The sequence below is a fragment of the Crinia signifera genome, chromosome 2, assembly GCF_055691185.1.
Source record: "Crinia signifera chromosome 2, ASM5569118v1, whole genome shotgun sequence".
NCBI lineage: Eukaryota > Metazoa > Chordata > Amphibia > Anura > Myobatrachidae > Crinia > Crinia signifera.
In genome coordinates, this window is record NC_139218.1 from 155178417 (window position 1) to 155193542 (window position 15126).

Sequence of the window (15126 nt, forward strand, 5' to 3'; positions counted from 1 at the left end):
TACACACCCCTGATGGTACCACTGGCTAAGACTCCACCTCAGCTCATTGATTAATTATAAATTTAGAACAAATGATGGATGAAAGCAGGCAGGCCGGCCATTTTTTTCACGCTCATTGGACTTGTTTAATGCAATGAACCTTTGTATATTCACATGCATTCGCTTCATGCTGTAACCACTGTGCATAAAAATTTGGAAACATGGCATACAGTGTATCATTTGCTGTCTAAGTCATGTTTCCCATATTTTCCATTGCAAGATACAAGCCGGTTTGAGTGTTTGCGGCACATTTTAGCTAAAATCATCCTACGGGGCCTAACTGCTTATGCTAAAGCCTGCCTATTTTGAATGGCGTAGTGGTCACTGCAACCTCCAAAAAAATCAGGACTTACTACCCCAATAACCTGCTAACTCACCCCTGAAATACTTACTTATTCACACTATTTTGTTCATTTGACTTGTTTCTAATTTGAAATGCCCATTTTTGTGGGGCCAGAAAGGTGCGTCTTTAAAAGGCGATTTCTACGATACCCCACTTTTGCGCGTCGGACCGCGACTTTTTCCGGAAACGCCGAAAAACCGCAATTTTCAGGAGAAACGAGACGTACATCCTCCCCCTCTGCCGCCCACCCACCCAACTGACAGCCAGCAGACAAGCACAGAGAGTTCCGTGGGTCTGTCTGTGATGTCATAAAGGGCCTGCTGATCAATGGCCAGCTCTCTGATTGGTTGCTGTGTTTGATTGACAGATTGAATCTGGCAGCTGATTGGCTGTCTACCCTAAAGTGCATTACACACCCCTGATGGTACCACTGGCTAAGACTCCACCTCAGCTCATTGATTAATTATAAATTTAGAACAAATGATGGATGAAAGCAGGCAGGCCGGCCATTTTTTTCACGCTCATTGGACTTGTTTAATGCAATGCACCTTTGTATATTCACATGCATTCGCTTCATGCTGTAACCACTGTGCATAAAAATTTGGAAACATGGCATACAGTGTATCATTTGCTGTCTAAGTCATGTTTCCCATATTTTCCATTGCAAGATACAAGCGGGTTTGAGTGTTTGGGGCACATTTTAGCTAAAATCATCCTACGGGGCCTAACTGCTTATGCTAAAGCCTGCCTATTTTGAATGGCGTAGTGGTCACTGCAACCTCCAAAAAAATCAGGACTTACTACCCCAATAACCTGCTAACTCACCCCTGAAATACTTACTTATTCACACTATTTTGTTCATTTGACTTGTTTCTAATTTGAAATGCCCATTTTTGTGGGGCCAGAAAGGTGCGTCTTTAAAAGGCGATTTCTACGATACCCCACTTTTGCGCGTCGGACCGCGACTTTTTCCGGAAACGCCGAAAAACCGCAATTTTCAGGAGAAACGAGACGTACATCCTCCCCCTCTGCCGCCCACCCACCCAACTGACAGCCAGCCAGCAGACAAGCACAGAGAGTTCCGTGGGTCTGTCTGTGATGTCATAAAGGGCCTGCTGATCAATGGCCAGCTCTCTGATTGGCTGCTGTGTTTGATTGACAGATTGAATCTGGCAGCTGATTGGCTGTCTACCCTAAAGTGCATTACACACCCCTGATGGTACCACTGGCTAAGACTCCACCTCAGCTCATTGATTAATTATAAATTTAGAACAAATGATGGATGAAAGCAGGCAGGCCGGCCATTTTTTTCACGCTCATTGGACTTGTTTAATGCAATGCACCTTTGTATATTCACATGCATTCGCTTCATGCTGTAACCACTGTGCATAAAAATTTGGAAACATGGCATACAGTGTATCATTTGCTGTCTAAGTCATGTTTCCCATATTTTCCATTGCAAGATACAAGCCGGTTTGAGTGTTTGGGGCACATTTTAGCTAAAATCATCCTACGGGGCCTAACTGCTTATGCTAAAGCCTGCCTATTTTGAATGGCGTAGTGGTCACTGCAACCTCCAAAAAAATCAGGACTTACTACCCCAATAACCTGCTAACTCACCCCTGAAATACTTACTTATTCACACTATTTTGTTCATTTGACTTGTTTCTAATTTGAAATGCCCATTTTTGTGGGGCCAGAAAGGTGGGTCTTTAAAAGGCGATTTCTACGATACCCCACTTTTGCGCGTCGGACCGCGACTTTTTCCGGAAACGCCGAAAAACCGCAATTTTCAGGAGAAACGAGACGTACATCCTCCCCCTCTGCCGCCCACCCACCCAACTGACAGCCAGCCAGCAGACAAGCACAGAGAGTTCCGTGGGTCTGTCTGTGATGTCATAAAGGGCCTGCTGATCAATGGCCAGCTCTCTGATTGGCTGCTGTGTTTGATTGACAGATTGAATCTGGCAGCTGATTGGCTGTCTACCCTAAAGTGCATTACACACCCCTGATGGTACCACTGGCTAAGACTCCACCTCAGCTCATTGATTAATTATAAATTTAGAACAAATGATGGATGAAAGCAGGCAGGCCGGCCATTTTTTTCACGCTCATTGGACTTGTTTAATGCAATGCACCTTTGTATATTCACATGCATTCGCTTCATGCTGTAACCACTGTGCATAAAAATTTGGAAACATGGCATACAGTGTATCATTTGCTGTCTAAGTCATGTTTCCCATATTTTCCATTGCAAGATACAAGCCGGTTTGAGTGTTTGGGGCACATTTTAGCTAAAATCATCCTACGGGGCCTAACTGCTTATGCTAAAGCCTGCCTATTTTGAATGGCGTAGTGGTCACTGCAACCTCCAAAAAAATCAGGACTTACTACCCCAATAACCTGCTAACTCACCCCTGAAATACTTACTTATTCACACTATTTTGTTCATTTGACTTGTTTCTAATTTGAAATGCCCATTTTTGTGGGGCCAGAAAGGTGCGTCTTTAAAAGGCGATTTCTACGATACCCCACTTTTGCGCGTCGGACCGCGACTTTTTCCGGAAACGCCGAAAAACCGCAATTTTCAGGAGAAACGAGACGTACATCCTCCCCCTCTGCCGCCCACCCACCCAACTGACAGCCAGCCAGCAGACAAGCACAGAGAGTTCCGTGGGTCTGTCTGTGATGTCATAAAGGGCCTGCTGATCAATGGCCAGCTCTCTGATTGGCTGCTGTGTTTGATTGACAGATTGAATCTGGCAGCTGATTGGCTGTCTACCCTAAAGTGCATTACACACCCCTGATGGTACCACTGGCTAAGACTCCACCTCAGCTCATTGATTAATTATAAATTTAGAACAAATGATGGATGAAAGCAGGCAGGCCGGCCATTTTTTTCACGCTCATTGGACTTGTTTAATGCAATGCACCTTTGTATATTCACATGCATTCGCTTCATGCTGTAACCACTGTGCATAAAAATTTGGAAACATGGCATACAGTGTATCATTTGCTGTCTAAGTCATGTTTCCCATATTTTCCATTGCAAGATACAAGCCGGTTTGAGTGTTTGGGGCACATTTTAGCTAAAATCATCCTACGGGGCCTAACTGCTTATGCTAAAGCCTGCCTATTTTGAATGGCGTAGTGGTCACTGCAACCTCCAAAAAAATCAGGACTTACTACCCCAATAACCTGCTAACTCACCCCTGAAATACTTACTTATTCACACTATTTTGTTCATTTGACTTGTTTCTAATTTGAAATGCCCATTTTTGTGGGGCCAGAAAGGTGGGTCTTTAAAAGGCGATTTCTACGATACCCCACTTTTGCGCGTCGGACCGCGACTTTTTCCGGAAACGCCGAAAAACCGCAATTTTCAGGAGAAACGAGACGTACATCCTCCCCCTCTGCCGCCCACCCACCCAACTGACAGCCAGCCAGCAGACAAGCACAGAGAGTTCCGTGGGTCTGTCTGTGATGTCATAAAGGGCCTGCTGATCAATGGCCAGCTCTCTGATTGGCTGCTGTGTTTGATTGACAGATTGAATCTGGCAGCTGATTGGCTGTCTACCCTAAAGTGCATTACACACCCCTGATGGTACCACTGGCTAAGACTCCACCTCAGCTCATTGATTAATTATGAATTTAGAACAAATGATGGATAAAAGCAGGCAGGCCGGCCATTTTTTTCACGCTCATTGGACTTGTTTAATGCAATGCACCTTTGTATATTCACATGCATTCGCTTCATGCTGTAACCACTGTGCATAAAAATTTGGAAACATGGCATACAGTGTATCATTTGCTGTCTAAGTCATGTTTCCCATATTTTCCATTGCAAGATACAAGCCGGTTTGAGTGTTTGGGGCACATTTTAGCTAAAATCATCCTACGGGGCCTAACTGCTTATGCTAAAGCCTGCCTATTTTGAATGGCGTAGTGGTCACTGCAACCTCCAAAAAAATCAGGACTTACTACCCCAATAACCAGCTAACTCACCCCTGAAATACTTACTTATTCACACTATTTTGTTCATTTGACTTGTTTCTAATTTGAAATGCCCATTTTTGTGGGGCCAGAAAGGTGCGTCTTTAAAAGGCGATTTCTACGATACCCCACTTTTGCGCGTCGGACCGCGACTTTTTCCGGAAACGCCGAAAAACCGCAATTTTCAGGAGAAACGAGACGTACATCCTCCCCCTCTGCCGCCCACCCACCCAACTGACAGCCAGCCAGCAGACAAGCACAGAGAGTTCCGTGGGTCTGTCTGTGATGTCATAAAGGGCCTGCTGATCAATGGCCAGCTCTCTGATTGGCTGCTGTGTTTGATTGACAGATTGAATCTGGCAGCTGATTGGCTGTCTACCCTAAAGTGCATTACACAGCCCTGATGGTACCACTGGCTAAGACTCCACCTTAGCTCATTGATTAATTATAAATTTAGAACAAATGATGGATGAAAGCAGGCAGGCCGGCCATTTTTTTCACGCTCATTGGACTTGTTTAATGCAATGCATCTTTGTATATTCACATGCATTCGCTTCATGCTGTAACCACTGTGCATAAAAATTTGGAAACATGGCATACAGTCTATCATTTGCTGTCTAAGTCATGTTTCCCATATTTTCCATTGCAAGATACAAGCCGGTTTGAGTGTTTGGGGCACATTTTAGCTAAAATCATCCTACGGGGCCTAACTGCTTATGCTAAAGCCTGCCTATTTTGAATGGCGTAGTGGTCACTGCAACCTCCAAAAAAATCAGGACTTACTACCCCAATAACCTGCTAACTCACCCCTGAAATACTTACTTATTCACACTATTTTGTTCATTTGACTTGTTTCTAATTTGAAATGCCCATTTTTGTGGGGCCAGAAAGGTGCGTCTTTAAAAGGCGATTTCTACGATACCCCACTTTTGCGCGTCGGACCGCGACTTTTTCCGGAAACGCCGAAAAACCGCAATTTTCAGGAGAAACGAGACGTACATCCTCCCCCTCTGCCGCCCACCCACCCAACTGACAGCCAGCCAGCAGACAAGCACAGAGAGTTCCGTGGGTCTGTCTGTGATGTCATAAAGGGCCTGCTGATCAATGGCCAGCTCTCTGATTGGCTGCTGTGTTTGATTGACAGATTGAATCTGGCAGCTGATTGGCTGTCTACCCTAAAGTGCATTACACACCCCTGATGGTACCACTGGCTAAGACTCCACCTCAGCTCATTGATTAATTATAAATTTAGAACAAATGATGGATGAAAGCAGGCAGGCCGGCCATTTTTTTCACGCTCATTGGACTTGTTTAATGCAATGCACCTTTGTATATTCACATGCATTCGCTTCATGCTGTAACCACTGTGCATAAAAATTTGGAAACATGGCATACAGTGTATCATTTTCTGTCTAAGTCATGTTTCCCATATTTTCCATTGCAAGATACAAGCTGGTTTGAGTGTTTGGGGCACATTTTAGCTAAAATCATCCTACGGGGCCTAACTGCTTATGCTAAAGCCTGCCTATTTTGAATGGCGTAGTGGTCACTGCAACCTCCAAAAAAATCAGGACTTACTACCCCAATAACCTGCTAACTCACCCCTGAAATACTTACTTATTCACACTATTTTGTTCATTTGACTTGTTTCTAATTTGAAATGCCCATTTTTGTGGGGCCAGAAAGGTGCGTCTTTAAAAGGCGATTTCTACGATACCCCACTTTTGCGCGTCGGACCGCGACTTTTTCCGGAAACGCCGAAAAACCGCAATTTTCAGGAGAAACGAGACGTACATCCTCCCCCTCTGCCGCCCACCCACCCAACTGACAGCCAGCCAGCAGACAAGCACAGAGAGTTCCGTGGGTCTGTCTGTGATGTCATAAAGGGCCTGCTGATCAATGGCCAGCTCTCTGATTGGCTGCTGTGTTTGATTGACAGATTGAATCTGGCAGCTGATTGGCTGTCTACCCTAAAGTGCATTACACACCCCTGATGGTACCACTGGCTAAGACTCCACCTCAGCTCATTGATTAATTATAAATTTAGAACAAATGATGGATGAAAGCAGGCAGGCCGGCCATTTTTTTCACGCTCATTGGACTTGTTTAATGCAATGCACCTTTGTATATTCACATGCATTCGCTTCATGCTGTAACCACTGTGCATAAAAATTTGGAAACATGGCATACAGTGTATCATTTGCTGTCTACGTCATGTTTCCCATATTTTCCATTGCAAGATACAAGCCGGTTTAAGTGTTTGGGGCACATTTTAGCTATAATCATCCTACGGGGCCTAACTGCTTATGCTAAAGCCTGCCTATTTTGAATGGCGTAGTGGTCACTGCAACCTCCAAAAAAATCAGGACTTACTACCCCAATAACCTGCTAACTCACCCCTGAAATACTTACTTATTCACACTATTTTGTTAATTTGACTTGTTTCTAATTTGAAATGCCCATTTTTGTGGGGCCAGAAAGGTGCGTCTTTAAAAGGCGATTTCTACGATACCCCACTTTTGCGCGTCGGACCGCGACTTTTTCCGGAAACGCCGAAAAACCACAATTTTCAGGAGAAACGAGACGTACATCCTCCCCCTCTGCCGCCCACCCACCCAACTGACAGCCAGCCAGCAGACAAGCACAGAGAGTTCCGTGGGTCTGTCTGTGATGTCATAAAGGGCCTGCTGATCAATGGCCAGCTCTCTGATTGGCTGCTGTGTTTGATTGACAGATTGAATCTGGCAGCTGATTGGCTGTCTACCCTAAAGTGCATTACACACCCCTGATGGTACCACTGGCTAAGACTCCACCTCAGCTCATTGATTAATTATAAATTTAGAACAAATGATGGATGAAAGCAGGCAGGCCGGCCGGCCATTTTTTTCACGCTCATTGGACTTGTTTAATGCAATGCACCTTTGTATATTCACATGCATTCGCTTCATGCTGTAACCACTGTGCATAAAAATTTGGAAACATGGCATACAGTGTATCATTTGCTGTCTAAGTCATGTTTCCCATATTTTCCATTGCAAGATACAATCCGGTTTGAGTGTTTGGGGCACATTTTAGCTAAAATCATCCTACGGGGCCTAACTGCTTATGCTAAAGCCTGCCTATTTTGAATGGCGTAGTGGTCACTGCAACCTCCAAAAAAATCAGGACTTACTACCCCAATAACCAGCTAACTCACCCCTGAAATACTTACTTATTCACACTATTTTGTTCATTTGACTTGTTTCTAATTTGAAATGCCCATTTTTGTGGGGCCAGAAAGGTGCGTCTTTAAAAGGCGATTTCTACGATACCCCACTTTTGCGCGTCGGACCGCGACTTTTTCCGGAAACGCCGAAAAACCGCAATTTTCAGGAGAAACGAGACGTACATCCTCCCCCTCTGCCGCCCACCCACCCAACTGACAGCCAGCCAGCAGACAAGCACAGAGAGTTCCGTGGGTCTGTCTGTGATGTCATAAAGGGCCTGCTGATCAATGGCCAGCTCTCTGATTGGCTGCTGTGTTTGATTGACAGATTGAATCTGGCAGCTGATTGGCTGTCTACCCTAAAGTGCATTACACACCCCTGATGGTACCACTGGCTAAGACTCCACCTCAGCTCATTGATTAATTATAAATTTAGAACAAATGATGGATGAAAGCAGGCAGGCCGGCCGGCCATTTTTTTCACGCTCATTGGACTTGTTTAATGCAATGCACCTTTGTATATTCACATGCATTCGCTTCATGCTGTAACCACTGTGCATAAAAATTTAGAAACATGGCATACAGTGTATCATTTGCTGTCTAAGTCATGTTTCCCATATTTTCCATTGCAAGATACAAGCCGGTTTGAGTGTTTGGGGCACATTTTAGCTAAAATCATCCTACGGGGCCTAATTGCTTATGCTAAAGCCTGCCTATTTTGAATGGCGTAGTGGTCACTGCAACCTCCAAAAAAATCAGGACTTACTACCCCAATAACCTGCTAACTCACCCCTGAAATACTTACTTATTCACACTATTTTGTTCATTTGACTTGTTTCTAATTTGAAATGCCCATTTTTGTGGGGCCAGAAAGGTGCGTCTTTAAAAGGCGATTTCTACGATACCCCACTTTTGCGCGTCGGACCGCGACTTTTTCCGGAAACGCCGAAAAACCGCAATTTTCAGGAGAAACGAGACGTACATCCTCCCCCTCTGCCGCCCACCCACCCAACTGACAGCCAGCCAGCAGACAAGCACAGAGAGTTCAGTGGGTCTGTCTGTGATGTCATAAAGGGCCTGCTGATCAATGGCCAGCTCTCTGATTGGCTGCTGTGTTTGATTGACAGATTGAATCTGGCAGCTGATTGACTGTCTACCCTAAAGTGCATTACACACCCCTGATGGTACCACTGGCTAAGACTCCACCTCAGCTCATTGATTAATTATAAATTTAGAACAAATGATGGATGAAAGCAGGCAGGCCGGCCGGCCATTTTTTTCACGCTCATTGGACTTGTTTAATGCAATGCACCTTTGTATATTCACATGCATTCGCTTCATGCTGTAACCACTGTGCATAAAAATTTGGAAACATGGCATACAGTGTATCATTTGCTGTCTAAGTCATGTTTCCCATATTTTCCATTGCAAGATACAAGCCGGTTTGAGTGTTTGGGGCACATTTTAGCTAAAATCATCCTACGGGGCCTAACTGCTTATGCTAAAGCCTGCCTATTTTGAATGGCGTAGTGGTTACTGCAACCTCCAAAAAAATCAGGACTTACTACCCCAATAACCTGCTAACTCACCCCTGAAATACTTACTTATTCACACTATTTTGTTCATTTGACTTGTTTCTAATTTGAAATGCCCATTTTTGTGGGGCCAGAAAGGTGCGTCTTTAAAAGGCGATTTCTACGATACCCCACTTTTGCGCGTCGGACCGCGACTTTTTCCGGAAACGCCGAAAAACCGCAATTTTCAGGAGAAACGAGACGTACATCCTCCCCCTCTGCCGCCCACCCACCCAACTGACAGCCAGCCAGCAGACAAGCACAGAGAGTTCCGTGGGTCTGTCTGTGATGTCATAAAGGGCCTGCTGATCAATGGCCAGCTCTCTGATTGGCTGCTGTGTTTGATTGACAGATTGAATCTGGCAGCTGATTGGCTGTCTACCCTAAAGTGCATTACACACCCCTGATGGTACCACTGGCTAAGACTCCACCTCAGCTTATTGATTAATTATAAATTTAGAACAAATGATGGATGAAAGCAGGCAGGCCGGCCATTTTTTTCACGCTCATTGGACTTGTTTAATGCAATGCACCTGTGTATATTCACACGCATTCGCTTCATGCTGTAACCACTGTGCATAAAAATTTGGAAACATGGCATACAGTGTATCATTTGCTGTCTAAGTCATGTTTCCCATATTTTCCATTGCAAGATACAAGCCGGTTTAAGTGTTTGGGGCACATTTTAGCTAAAATAATCCTACGGGGCCTAACTGCTTATGCTAAAGCCTGCCTATTTTGAATGGCGTAGTGGTCACTGCAACCTCCAAAAAAATCAGGACTTACTACCCCAATAACCTGCTAACTCACCCCTGAAATACTTACTTATTCACACTATTTTGTTCATTTGACTTGTTTCTAATTTGAAATGCCCATTTTTGTGGGGCCAGAAAGGTGCGTCTTTAAAAGGCGATTTCTACGATACCCCACTTTTGCGCGTCAGACCGCGACTTTTTCCGGAAACGCCGAAAAACCGCAATTTTCAGGAGAAACGAGACGTACATCCTCCCCCTCTGCCGCCCACCCACCCAACTGACAGCCAGCCAGCAGACAAGCACAGAGAGTTCCGTGGGTCTGTCTGTGATGTCATAAAGGGCCTGCTGATCAATGGCCAGCTCTCTGATTGGCTGCTGTGTTTGATTGACAGATTGAATCTGGCAGCTGATTGGCTGTCTACCCTAAAGTGCATTACACACCCCTGATGGTACCACTGGCTAAGACTCCACCTCAGCTCATTGATTAATTATAAATTTAGAACAAATGATGGATGAAAGCAGGCAGGCCGGCCATTTTTTTCACGCTCATTGGACTTGTTTAATGCAATGCACCTTTGTATATTCACATGCATTCGCTTCATGCTGTAACCACTGTGCATAAAAATTTGGAAACATGGCATACAGTGTATCATTTGCTGTCTAAGTCATGTTTCCCATATTTTCCATTGCAAGATACAAGCCGGTTTGAGTGTTTGGGGCACATTTTAGCTAAAATCATCCTACGGGGCCTAACTGCTTATGCTAAAGCCTGCCTATTTTGAATGGCGTAGTGGTCACTGCAACCTCCAAAAAAATCAGGACTTACTACCCCAATAACCTGCTAACTCACCCCTGAAATACTTACTTATTCACACTATTTTGTTCATTTGACTTGTTTCTAATTTGAAATGCCCATTTTTGTGGGGCCAGAAAGGTGCGTCTTTAAAAGGCGATTTCTACGATACCCCACTTTTGCGCGTCGGACCGCGACTTTTTCCGGAAACGCCGAAAAACCGCAATTTTCAGGAGAAACGAGACGTACATCCTCCCCCTCTGCCGCCCACCCACCCAACTGACAGCCAGCCAGCAGACAAGCACAGAGAGTTCCGTGGGTCTGTCTGTGATGTCATAAAGGGCCTGCTGATCAATGGCCAGCTCTCTGATTGGCTGCTGTGTTTGATTGACAGATTGAATCTGGCAGCTGATTGGCTGTCTACCCTAAAGTGCATTACACACCCCTGATGGTACCACTGGCTAAGACTCCACCTCAGCTCATTGATTAATTATAAATTTAGAACAAATGATGGATGAAAGCAGGCAGGCCGGCCATTTTTTTCACGCTCATTGGACTTGTTTAATGCAATGCACCTTTGAATATTCACATGCATTCGCTTCATGCTGTAACCACTGTGCATAAAAATTTGGAAACATGGCATACAGTGTATCATTTGCTGTCTAAGTCATGTTTCCCATATTTTCCATTGCAAGATACAAGCCGGTTTGAGTATTTGGGGCACATTTTAGCTAAAATCATCCTACGGGGCCTAACTGCTTATGCTAAAGCCGGCCTATTTTGAATGGCGTAGTGGTCACTGCAACCTCCAAAAAAATCAGGACTTACTACCCCAATAACCTGCTAACTCACCCCTGAAATACTTACTTATTCACACTATTTTGTTCATTTGACTTGTTTCTAATTTGAAATGCCCATTTTCGTGGGACCAGAAAGGTGCGTCTTTAAAAGGCGATTTCTACGATACCCCACTTTTGCGCGTCGGACCGCGACTTTTTCCGGAAACGCAGAAAAACCGCAATTTTCAGGAGAAACGAGACGTACATCCTCCCCCTCTGCCGCCCACTCACCCAACTGACAGCCAGCCAGCAGACAAGCACAGAGAGTTCCGTGGGTCTGTCTGTGATGTCATAAAGGGCCTGCTGATCAATGGCCAGCTCTCTGATTGGCTGCTGTGTTTGATTGACAGATTGAATCTGGCAGCTGATTGGCTGTCTACCCTAAAGTGCATTACACACCCCTGATGGTACCACTGGCTAAGACTCCACCTCAGCTCATTGATTAATTATAAATTTAGAAAAAATGATGGATGAAAGCAGGCAGGCCGGCCATTTTTTTCACGCTCATTGGACTTGTTTAATGCAATGCACCTTTGTATATTCACATGCATTCGCTTCATGCTGTAACCACTGTGCATAAAAATTTGGAAACATGGCATACAGTGTATCATTTGCTGTCTAAGTCATGTTTCCCATATTTTCCATTGCAAGATACAAGCCGGTTTGAGTGTTTGGGGCACATTTTAGCTAAAATCATCCTACGGGGCCTAACTGCTTATGCCAAAGCCTGCCTATTTTGAATGGCGTAGTGGTCACTGCAACCTCCAAAAAAATCAGGACTTACTACCCCAATAACCTGCTAACTCACCCCTGAAATACTTACTTATTCACACTATTTTGTTCATTTGACTTGTTTCTAATTTGAAATGCCCATTTTTGTGGGGCCAGAAAGGTGCGTCTTTAAAAGGCGATTTCTACGATACCCCACTTTTGCGCGTCGGACCGCGACTTTTTCCGGAAACGCCGAAAAACCGCAATTTTCAGGAGAAACGAGACGTACATCCTCCCCCTCTGCCGCCCACCCACCCAACTGACAGCCAGCCAGCAGACAAGCACAGAGAGTTCCGTGGGTCTGTCTGTGATGTCATAAAGGGCCTGCTGATCAATGGCCAGCTCTCTGATTGGCTGCTGTGTTTGATTGACAGATTGAATCTGGCAGCTGATTGGCTGTCTACCCTAAAGTGCATTACACACCCCTGATGGTACCACTTGCTAAGACTCCACCTCAGCTCATTGATTAATTATAAATTTAGAACAAATGATGGATGAAAGCAGGCAGGCCGGCCATTTTTTTCACGCTCATTGGACTTGTTTAATGCAATGCACCTTTGTATATTCACATGCATTCGCTTCATGCTGTAACCACTGTGCATAAAAATTTGGAAACATGGCATACAGTGTATCATTTGCTGTCTAAGTCATGTTTCCCATATTTTCCATTGCAAGATACAAGCCGGTTTGAGAGTTTGGGGCACATTTTAGCTAAAATCATCCTACGGGGCCTAACTGCTTATGCTAAAGCCTGCCTATTTTGAATGGCATAGTGGTCACTGCAACCTCCAAAAAAATCAGGACTTACTACCCCAATAACCTGCTAACTCACCCCTGAAATACTTACTTATTCACACTATTTTGTTCATTTGACTTGTTTCTAATTTGAAATGCCCATTTTTGTGGGGCCAGAAAGGTGCGTCTTTAAAAGGCGATTTCTACGATACCCCACTTTTGCGCGTCAGACCGCGACTTTTTCCGGAAACACCGAAAAAACGCAATTTTCAGGAGAAACGAGACGTACATCCTCCCCCTCTGCCGCCCACCCACCCAACTGACAGCCAGCCAGCAGACAAGCACAGAGAGTTCCGTGGGTCTGTCTGTGATGTCATAAAGGGCCTGCTGATCAATGGCCAGCTCTCTGATTGGCTGCTGTGTTTGATTGACAGATTGAATCTGGCAGCTGATTGGCTGTCTACCCTAAAGTGCATTACACACCCCTGATGGTACCACTGGCTAAGACTCCACCTCAGCTCATTGATTAATTATAAATTTAGAACAAATGATGGATGAAAGCAGGCAGGCCGGCCATTTTTTTCACGCTCATTGGACTTGTTTAATGCAATGCACCTTTGTATATTCACATGCATTCGCTTCATGCTGTAACCACTGTGCATAAAAATTTGGAAACATGGCATACAGTGTATCATTTGCTGTCTAAGTCATGTTTCCCATATTTTCCATTGCAAGATACAAGCCGGTTTGAGTGTTTGGGGCACATTTTAGCTAAAATCATCCTACGGGCCTAACTACTTATGCTAAAGCCTGCCTATTTTGAATGGCGTAGTGGTCACTGCAACCTCCAAAAAAATCAGGACTTACTACCCCAATAACCTGCTAACTCACCCCTGAAATACTTACTTATTCACACTATTTTGTTCATTTGACTTGTTTCTAATTTGAAATGCCCATTTTTGTGGGGCCAGAAAGGTGCGTCTTTAAAAGGCGATTTCTACGATACCCCACTTTTGCGCGTCGGACCGCGACTTTTTCCGGAAACGCCGAAAAACCGCTATTTTCAGGAGAAACGAGACGTACATCCTCCCCCTCTGCCGCCCACCCACCCAACTGACAGCCAGCCAGCAGACAAGCACAGAGAGTTCCGTGGGTCTGTCTGTGATGTCATAAAGGGCCTGCTGATCAATGGCCAGCTCTCTGATTGGCTGCTGTGTTTGATTGACAGATTGAATCTGGCAGCTGATTGGCTGTCTACCCTAAAGTGCATTACACACCCCTGATGGTACCACTGGCTAAGACTCCACCTCAGCTCATTGATTAATTATAAATTTAGAACAAATGATGGATGAAAGCAGGCAGGCCGGCCATTTTTTTCACGCTCATTGGACTTGTTTAATGCAATGCACCTTTGTATATTCACATGCATTCGCTTCATGCTGTAACCACTGTGCATAAAAATATGGAAACATGGCATACAGTGTATCATTTGCTGTCTAAGTCATGTTTCCCATATTTTCCATTGCAAGATACAAGCCGGTTTGAGTGTTTGGGGCACATTTTAGCTAAAATCATCCTACGGGGCCTAACTGCTTATGCTAAAGCCTGCCTATTTTGAATGGCGTAGTGGTCACTGCAACCTCCAAAAAAATCAGGACTTACTACCCCAATAACCTGCTTACTCACCCCTGAAATACTTACTTATTCACACTATTTTGTTCATTTGACTTGTTTCTAATTTGAAATGCCCATTTTTGTGGGGCCAGAAAGGTGCGTCTTTAAAAGGCGATTTCTACGATACCCCACTTTTGCGCGTCGGACCGCGGCTTTTTCCGGAAACGGCGAAAAACCGCAATTTTCAGGAGAAACGAGACGTACATCCTCCCCCTCTGCCGCCCACCCACCCAACTGACAGCCAGCCAGCAGACAAGCACAGAGAGTTCCGTGGGTCTGTCTGTGATGTCATAAAGGGCCTGCTGATCAATGGCCAGCTCTCTGATTGGCTGCTGTGTTTGATTGACAGATTGAATCTGGCAGCTGATTGGCTGTCTACCCTAAAGTGCATTACACACCCCTGAT